Below are 6,862 nucleotides of genomic sequence, written 5' to 3'. Positions count from 1 at the left end.
TCATTTGTTTTTGGGCTGTGAAGTTGTACAGAAGGTGATCAGGCAGTAGACCATTCCTCCCACATGGTCTGGTAAAGTATTTGGTCAGGCAGGCCTTGTTTCAGGTGGATAGACACACCATTAGATTTCTGCAGTTGTGGAACTTTGTTTTTCTCAGTCAAATTATGTGCAGTGGAATCAGGGATCAGCTTAGTTGATGTGGCAAATATGGTAGGTGGTGCTTCTGTGAAAACTACAGGCTTTAATCCCTGCAGGCTGTAAGCCTCCGAAACCCATGCTCCTGCCAACTTCTGTGTGAAGCCACTAAATTTATAGTACATGACACCTGGAGTCTGGCTTCTTGCATCTGCTTCTTGCATGATCACTCCAGAGAAGCCAGCTGTCCTTCTATTTTATTGGGTCTCACTTTGTTGCCCAGGCTGAGGTGCAGTGGCACAAACAGGGCTCACTGTAGCCTTGACCTCCCAGACTAAAGTGATCCTCCTACCTCAGCCACTCAAGTAGCTGGGACTACAGGGCAAAAGCCACCACACCCAGCATTTTTTTTTGTAGGGAACGGCGGTTTGCCATGTAGCCCAGCCTCGTCTCAAACTCCTGAGCTCAAGCCATCCATCCACCTTGGCATGAGCCACTGTGCCTGACCCCAAGTGTCCTCTTAAACTAGTGAGTTTTACTAGTCTCCTGGCTAAAATTCTAAAATAAAAACTATAAAGTCTTTGTATCTGTCTGTATCTTTATGTGTAGGTGTATATGTCTGTTCATATACTGTCTACATGGGTATCAAACTGACTTATAAATAAATAAGTGCTCTTAGCCAGCATGCTTTTAATCACAGCTACTGAGAGGCTGAGGCAGAAGAATTGCTTGAACCCAGGAGGTGGAGGTTGTGGTGAGCTGAGATTGCGCCATTGCACTCCAGCCTGGGCAAGAAGAGCGAAACTGCGTCTCAAAAAAAAAAAAAAAAAAAAAAGTGCTCATGTATTAAGTAAATAAGCCAAAATACTTTTTTATTTTTTTTCCACTCTCTCAACCCAGCTTTTCCAGACTCCAGGAAGAACCAGGAAGAGAAGGCTTTTTTTTTTTAAATTTTTTATTTTCTTGAGATGGAGTCTTGCTCTGTCACCCAGACTGGAGTGCAGTGGCACCATCTTGGCTCACTGCAACCTCTGCCTCCTGGGTTCAAGCGGTTCTTCTGCCTCAGCCTTCCAAGTGCTGGGATTACAGGTGAGAGCCACTACGCCTGGCTTTTTTTTTTTTTTTTTTTGTTGAGACAGGGTCTCACTCTGTCGCCCAGGCTGGAGTAAAGTGGTGCAATCGCAGCTCATGGCAGCTTTAAACTCCTTGCGCTCAAGGTATCCTCTGCCTCACCCTCTTGAATGGCTAGGAATACAGGTGTGTGCCACCAGGTTGATGAATATTTTCTTTTCTTTTCTTTTCTTTTTTTTTTTTTTGAGACGGAGTTTTGCTCTTGTTACCCAGGCTGGAGTGCAATGGCGTGATCTCGGCTCACCGCAACCTCCGCCTCCTGGGTTCAGGCAATTCTCCTGCCTCAGCCTCCTGAGTAGCTGGGATTACAGGCATGTGCCACCATGCCCAGCTAATTTTTGTATTTTTAGTAGAGACGAGGTTTCACCTTGTTGACCAGGATGGTCTCGATCTCTTGACCTCGTGATCCACCCGCCTCGGCCTCCCAAAGTGCTGGGATTACAGGCGTCAGCCACAGCGCCCGGCCAATGAATATTTTCTTTTTAAAATTTTTTTGTAGAGATGGGATCTTACTATATTGCCCAGACTGGTCTTGAACTCCTGGCCTCAAGTGATCCTCCTACTCTCAAAGTGCTTGGATTACAGGAGTGAGCCACTGTACTTGGCCAAGAAATAGTGTTTAACTTTCTTTGGGTCATATTTGTTTAAATATGTTATTAATATATATGTTTCAAAATTATCTGAAATTCCTAAAATTCTGATATATCTTAATATATGTTATCAACAACAATTAAGGTTATTATGTTAAATTGATATATACTACAGAGATAACTATATTTCTTTTTTTTTTAATTCTTCAGCTAAGACAGCGGAAGAGGTGATTTATTTTATGGTTGTTACACTCAGCCACAAGTAAACACAGAAATAGTCCAGAATGTCACAGGTCCAGGGCAAAGGACCAACATGGGCAGTTTTGGTCATAAGCAAGGTGGGTCCTAGAGGTGATCGGCGATCAGATGGCGATGAAGTTCTAGATCCATTGAGACAAGCTCTAGACAGTAGCGTGCAGTCCCACAACTTGTACCGGCATCCCCAGCGTCTGGCATCCCATGTTTCTGCTCCTGTGGCCTCCACAGTGCAACAAGCTAGCGGTTTACTTGGACCTCTGCCTCATCTTTCTTCTTTTGCGCTTCAGCCTGTGCATTCGTTTCTTCCTCCACTTAGCTCTCATGGCACAGAGGTTTCCAAAAAAATGGCGCTAAGGCCGAGAGGAGATAACTATATTTCTTTATCAATTGTGTCATTAAACATGGCTAGAATAGTCAAGCCAAAAGTCTTTTGTCATTCATAGACAATTATTGTTTTACTTTGATTCTTCTCAAAAAGTGGTTTATGGTTGGGGCATGGTGGCTCACACCTGTAATCCCAGAAATCCAGGAGGCTGAGGTAGGAGGATTGCTTGAGCTTAGCAGTTTGAAACCAGCCTGGGCAACAGAGCAAGACTCTGTCTCAAAAAAAAAAGAAAGAAAGAGAAGAAATGATAAAAGAAAATAACTTTTATCTGGAGAATGCAAGTTCTTTTAATTATGAGGCCCCCTGAGATACATTAAAATGAGGTAACAGGCCGGGCGTAATCCTAGCAATTTGGGAGTCTAAGGCGGGTAGATCACCTGAAGTCAAGAATTCCAGACCAGCCTGGCCAACATGGTGAAATTCCATCTCTACTAAAAAATACAAAAACTAGCCGGGCATGATGGTGGGTGCCTGTAATCCCAGCTACTCATGAGACTGAACGAGGGAGAATTGCTTGAACCTGGGAGGCGGAGGTTGCAGTGAGCCTAGATTGCACTACACTGCAGCCTGGCGACAGAGCGAGATTCTGTCAAAAAAAAAAAAAAGAAAAAAAAGAACAATCATGTCCTACTCCCCCGTTTGAACTGTGTATTAGTCTCTTGAATCTGCCTGCTGGCTGGGCACAGGTGGCTCGTGCCTGTAATCCTAGCACTTTGCAAGGCCAAGGCAGGAGGATCATTGAACCTAGGCATTCAAAACCAGCCTGGGCCACATAGTAACATATTGTCTTTAAAAAATTTTTGAAAAGAAAAAAAATCCACTTGTAACGGCTGCTAATCAGAGTGTATATTCAGGACAACTTGAATCTGTGCTCCTGGGTTGTAGTCCTTAAGACTGGCACACACAAACTCTCTACCTACATTAATTTTGCCTTGGCTTCTTCCTTTTGGGTTGATAATTTCATAATGTGATTTCATAACACGCAACTTTGCTGAATTCATTTAACTTTAATAGCTTTCTTTTTTATTTTTAAAGGCAATTTTATAAGTTTATTTGATGTATTTGACAATCAGTGATTAGTTCTCATCCACATTGACTGTCTGTAGATTTTTGAAAGTGGTAACACGTACATAGGTAACCAAAGTATAGAGCTTATTTGGTGAATCTTCATCCTCATTACGTTTTCTGGACAACTGCACACGGATTCAGTATGGGACATTCCCTATTCCTTTGTCCCAGACAGCTCTGTGGGGCCTGGTCTCAATGCGCACATCTTGAGTTCCCATCTCCATCATAGCAAATTTCCAAATCTCTTTGAGTGCCCGAGGGGCACACTTCTTGAAGCCCACGCCATGGATGCGCTTGTGAATGTTGATGGTGTATTCTCGGGTCACCACCTCATTGATGGCAGAACGGCCCTTTTTCTTCTCGCCACCCTTCTTTGTGGGAGCCATTCTGTCGGGTCCAAGTTGCAAAGGAAGAGCTCGAGGAATTGTGGGACAACTTTAATAGCTTTCTTTCTTTTTTTTTTTTTTTTTGAAACGGAGTTTCGCTCTTGTTACCCAGACTGGAGTGCAATGGCATGATCTCGGCTCATTGCAACCTCCGCCTCCTGGGTTCAGGCAATTCTCCTGCCTCAGCCTCCTGAGTAGCTGGGATTACAGGCATGCGCCACCATGCCCAGCTAATTTTTTTTGTATTAGTAGAGACGGGGTTTCACCGTGTTGACCAGGATGGTCTCGATCTCTTGACCTCATGATCCACCCGCCTCGGCCTCCCAAAGTGCTGGGATTACAGGCTTGAGCCACTGCGCCCGGCAATAGCTTTCTTATAAATTATTTGGAATTTCCTATATATACAATTTTAGTCTACTCAGGTTGCTGTAACAAAATATCACAGACTGGGTGACTTAAACCAAAGAAGTCTGTTTTCTCACAGTTTCAGAGGCTAGATGTTCAAAATTTAGGTGCTGACAGGGTTGAGTTTGGTGAGGTCTCTCTCAGCTTGCAGATGGCAGCTTCTCTGTGTGTGCTTACATGGCCTTTTCTCTGCTCACACATGGCGAGAGCTCTGGAGTCTCTTCCTCTTTTTTTTTTTTTTTTTTGAGACAGTGTCTCACTCTGTTGCCAAGGCTGAAGTGCAATGGCCCAATCTCGGCTCACTGAAACCTCCGCCTCCCAGGTTCAAGCAATTCTCCTGCCTCAGCCTCCCAAGTAGCTGGGATTACAGGTGCCCACCGCTATGCCTAGCTTATTTTTTGTATTTTTAGTAGAGACAGGGTTTCACCATGTTGGCCAGGCTGATCTCGAACTCCTGACCTTGCAATTCACCTGCCTTGGCCTCCCAAAGTGCTGGGATTACAGGTGTGAGTCACCGTGCCCGGCCCCTTCCTCTTCTTACAGACACCAGTCCTGTTGTATTAGGGTCCCACCCTTATGATCTCATTTAACCTTAATTAACCACTTAAAGGCCCCATCTTCAAATATAGTCACACTGGGAGTTAGGACTTAAACATATGAATTTTGGGGAACACAATTCACTCCATAACATTTTGCTCTCTGCCGCCTCCAAATTCATGTACCTCTGGCATACAAAATACATTCACTCTATCACCCCCCAACACTCTCTAAAGGTTAAAACCATTTCAGCATCAGTTCCAAGTCCAAGGTCTCATCTAAATATCTAAATCAGATTATGTATGGGTGAGACACTAGAAATGATTCATACTGAGGTAAAATTTCTCTCTAGCTGTGAATCTATGAAACCAGTCAATGTGCTTCCAAAATACACTGGTGAGACAACCATGAGATAGATATTCCCAGTCCAAAAGGTAGAAATCAGAAAGAAGAAGGAGGTGATGAATCCCATGCAAGTAAAAAATCGAGCAAGGCAAACTCCATTAGATCACAAGCCTTGAGAATAATCCTCTTCGGCTTGATGCTTCATCCTCTGGAGCCACTGGGGTGGCAGCATCACCCCCATGGCACTAGGTGATGGCATCCTGGAGTGTTGAAACCAGGGTTTCGTTTGTTGGTATAGGATTACTCATAGTATTCTTATAGTCCCTTCTATTTCTGTATGGTTGGTAGTAATGTCTTCATTTTTATTTATTTTATTATTACTATTTTTTATTTTCGTAGTTTAGAGACAAGGTCTCACTGTGTCGCCCAGGCTGGTCTCCAACTCCTGAGCTCAAGTGATCCTCCTGCCTCAGCCTCCCAAAGTGCTGGGATTACAGGCCTGAGCGACCATGCCCAGGCTTCATTTTCATTTCTGGTTTTAATTATTTGTATTCTCTCTTTTTTTCTTAGACTACCTAAGAGTTTGTCAATTTTCTCCTTTATTTCTTTTTTTATTATTTTTTTCAAAGGATCATTTCAGTGCTAGAGTTTGTCAATTTTACTGACTTTTCTCAAAGAACCAACTTTTGGTTTTGTGTTTTCAATCTGCTGAAAGTCAGTGGGTCAAAGAAGAAATCACAAAGAATATTAGAAAATATTTTGAGACGAAAGCAAATGAAATCACAGCATATCAAAACTTACAGGATGCAGTGAAAGCAGTGCTCAGAGGAAAATCTGTAGCTGTAAATGCCTACTTTCCAAAAGAAGAAATAGGCCAGGCGTAGGGGCTCATGCCTGTACTCCTAACACTTTGGGAGGCCGAGGCAGGCGGATCACCTGAGGAAAGGGGTTTGAGACCAGCCTGGCCAACATGGTGAAACCCCATCTCTACTAAAAATACAAAAATTAGCCAGGTGGGGTGGCACGCACGTGTAATCCAAGCTACTTGAGAGACTGAGGCAGGAGAATCACTCAAACCCAGGACGCAGAGGTAGCAGTAAGCCGAGATGGTGCCACTGCACTCCAGCCTAGGCAACAAGAATGAAACGCCATCTCAAAAAAAATAAAACAAACGGCCAGGTGCAGTGGCTTACGGTTGTTATCCCAGCACTTTGGGAGTTTGAGATGAGCCGATCACCTGAGGTCAGGAGTTCGAGACCAGCTTGACCAACATGGAGAAACCCTGTCTCTATTAAAAATACAAAATTAGCTGGGTGTTGTGGCGCGTGCCTGTAATCCCAGCTACTCGGGAAGCTGAGGCAGGAGAATTGCTTGAACCCGGGAGGCAGAGGTTGCGGTGAGCTGAGATCGCACCATTGCACTCCAGCCTGGGCAACAAGAGCAGAACTCCATCTCAAAAATAATAGTAATAATAATAATAAAATAAAACAAAAAAAGAAATAGCTTAAATCAATAATTCAATTTTATATCTCAAGAAACTAGAAAAAGAAGAGCAAACTAAACTCAAAACTAGCAGAAGGAAGGAAATAATAAAGACTAAAGCAGAGATAAAAGAAATAGAA

The 6,862-nt window shown here is 43.5% G+C and overlaps 2 pseudogenes; both read right to left on the bottom strand.

Annotated features, from left to right (window-relative positions):
* LOC110567219 (cytochrome c oxidase subunit 7A-related protein, mitochondrial-like) lies at window positions 1-320 on the bottom strand (annotated as a pseudogene).
* Window positions 321-3,575: 3,255 nt separating this feature from the next.
* LOC105716039 (large ribosomal subunit protein eL31-like) lies at window positions 3,576-3,992 on the bottom strand (annotated as a pseudogene).
* Window positions 3,993-6,862: the final 2,870 nt, after the last annotated feature.

Source organism: Aotus nancymaae, unplaced genomic scaffold (genome assembly GCF_030222135.1).
Source record: "Aotus nancymaae isolate 86718 unplaced genomic scaffold, 86718_ANA_hifiasm-v0.15.2.pri h1tg000016l, whole genome shotgun sequence".
NCBI lineage: Eukaryota > Metazoa > Chordata > Mammalia > Primates > Aotidae > Aotus > Aotus nancymaae.
This window is presented reverse-complemented; position numbering and strand designations above follow the sequence as displayed.